This window comes from Coregonus lavaretus (genome assembly GCF_964263955.1).
Source record: "Coregonus lavaretus genome assembly, chromosome: 28".
Lineage (NCBI taxonomy): Eukaryota > Metazoa > Chordata > Actinopteri > Salmoniformes > Salmonidae > Coregonus > Coregonus lavaretus.
Window position 1 is genome coordinate 38,234,692 of NC_140015.1, and position 2,609 is coordinate 38,237,300.

Genomic DNA, 2,609 nt, shown 5'->3' on the forward strand with positions numbered 1-2,609 from the left:
ACAGCCCCTCGATACAGCCCCTCGCTACAGGCTGCTACTACAGCCCCTCACTACTACCCCTCACTACAGCCCCTCAATACTATCCCTCACTACAGCCCCTCACTACAGCCCCTCACTACTATCCCTCACTACAGCCCCTCACTACAGCCCCTCACTACTATCCCTCACTACAGCCCCTCACTACAGCCACTCACTACTATCCCTCGCTACAGCCCCTCACTACAGCCACTCACTACTATCCCTCACTACAGCCCCTCACTACAGCCCCTCACTACTATCCCTCACTACAGCCCCTCAATACAGCCCCTCACTACAGCCCCTCACTACTACCCCTCAATACTACCCCTAACTACAGCCCCTCACAACTGCCCCTCACTACTACCCCTCACTACAACCCCTTGATACTACCCCTTACTACAGCCCCTCACTACTGCCCCTCACTACAGCCCCTCACTACTATCCCTCACTAGAGCCCCTCGATACTACCCCTCACTACAGCCTCTCACTACTACCCCTTACTACAGCCCCTCGATACTGCCCCTCACTACTACCCCTCACTACAGCCTCTCACTACAGCCCCTCGATACTACCCCTCACTAAAGCCTCTCACTACTACCCCTCACTACTACCCCTCACTACAGCCCCTCGATACTACCCCTCACTACAGCCTCTCACTACTACCCCTCGATACTACCCCTCACTAAAGCCTCTCACTACTACCCCACACTACAGCCCCTCGATACTACCCCTCACTACAGCCCCTCGATACTACCCCTCACTACAGCCCCTCGATACTATCCCTCACTACAGCCCCTCACTACTATCCCTCACTACAGCCCCTCGATACTACCCCTCACTACAGCCCCTCGATACTACCCCTCACTACAGCCCCTCGATACTACCCCTCACTACAGCCCCTCGATACTACCCCTCACTACAGCCCCTCGATACTATCCCTCACTACAGCCCCTCACTACTATCCCTCACTACAGCCCCTCAATACAGCCCCTAACTACAGCCCCTCACTACTATCCCTCAATACAGCCCCTAACTACAGCCCCTCACTACAGCCCCTCGATACTACCCCTCACTACAGCCTCTCACTACTACCCCTCACTACAGCCCCTCGATACTACCCCTCACTACTACCCCTCACTAAAGCCTCTCACTACTACCCCTCGATACTACCCCTCACTAAAGCCTCTCACTACTACCCCTCGATACTACCCCTCACTAAAGCCTCTCACTACTACCCCTCACTACTACCCCTCACTAAAGCCTCTCACTACTACCCCTCGATACTACCCCTCACTAAAGCCTCTCACTACTACCCCTCACTAAAGCCTCTCACTACTACCCCTCGATACTACCCCTCACTAAAGCCTCTCACTACTACCCCTCGATACTACCCCTCACTAAAGCCTCTCACTACTACCCCTCACTACTACCCCTCACTAAAGCCTCTCACTACTACCCCACACTACAGCCCCTCGATACTACCCCTCACTACAGCCCCTCGATACTACCCCTCACTACAGCCCCTCGATACTACCCCTCACTACAGCCCCTCGATACAATCCCTCACTACAGCCCCTCAATACAGCCCCTAACTACAGCCCCTCACTACTATCCCTCAATACAGCCCCTAACTACAGCCCCTCACTACAGCCCCTCGATACTACCCCTCACTACTACCCCTCACTACAGCCTCTCACTACTACCCCTCACTACTACCCCTCACTACAGCCTCTCACTACTACCCCTCACTACTACCCCTCACTAAAGCCCCTAACTACAGCCCCTCACTACTATCCCTCAATACAGCCCCTAACTACAGCCCCTCACTACAGCCCCTCGATACTACCCCTCACTACAGCCTCTCACTACTACCCCTCACTACAGCCCCTCGATACTACCCCTCACTACTACCCCTCACTACACCCCTCACTACAGCCCCTCGATACTACCCCTCACTAAAGCCTCTCACTACTACCCCTCACTACTACCCCTCACTACAGCCTCTCACTACTACCCCTCACTACTACCCCTCACTACAGCCTCTCACTACTACCCCTCGATACTACCCCTCACTAAAGCCTCTCACTACTACCCCTCACTACTACCCCTCACTAAAGCCTCTCACTACTACCCCACACTACAGCCCCTCGATACTACCCCTCACTACAGCCCCTCGATACTACCCCTCACTACAGCCCCTCGATACTATCCCTCACTACAGCCCCTCACTACTATCCCTCACTACAGCCCCTCACTACTATCCCTCACTACAGCCCCTCACTACTATCCCTCACTACAGCCCCTCACTACAGCCTCTCACTACTATCCCTCTCTACTGCCCCTCACTACAGCCCCTCACTACTATCCCTCACTAGATAGGATAGTAGTGATACTACCCCTCGATACAGCCCCTCACTACTGCCCCTCACTACAGCCCCTCAAAACAGCCTGATGCTACAGCCCCTCGCTACAGCCCCTCTATACAGCCTCTCGCTACAGCCCATCTATACAGCCCCTCGCTACAGCCCCTCTATACAGCCCCTCGCTACAGCCCCTCTATACAGCCCTTCGCTACAGCCCCTCTATACAGC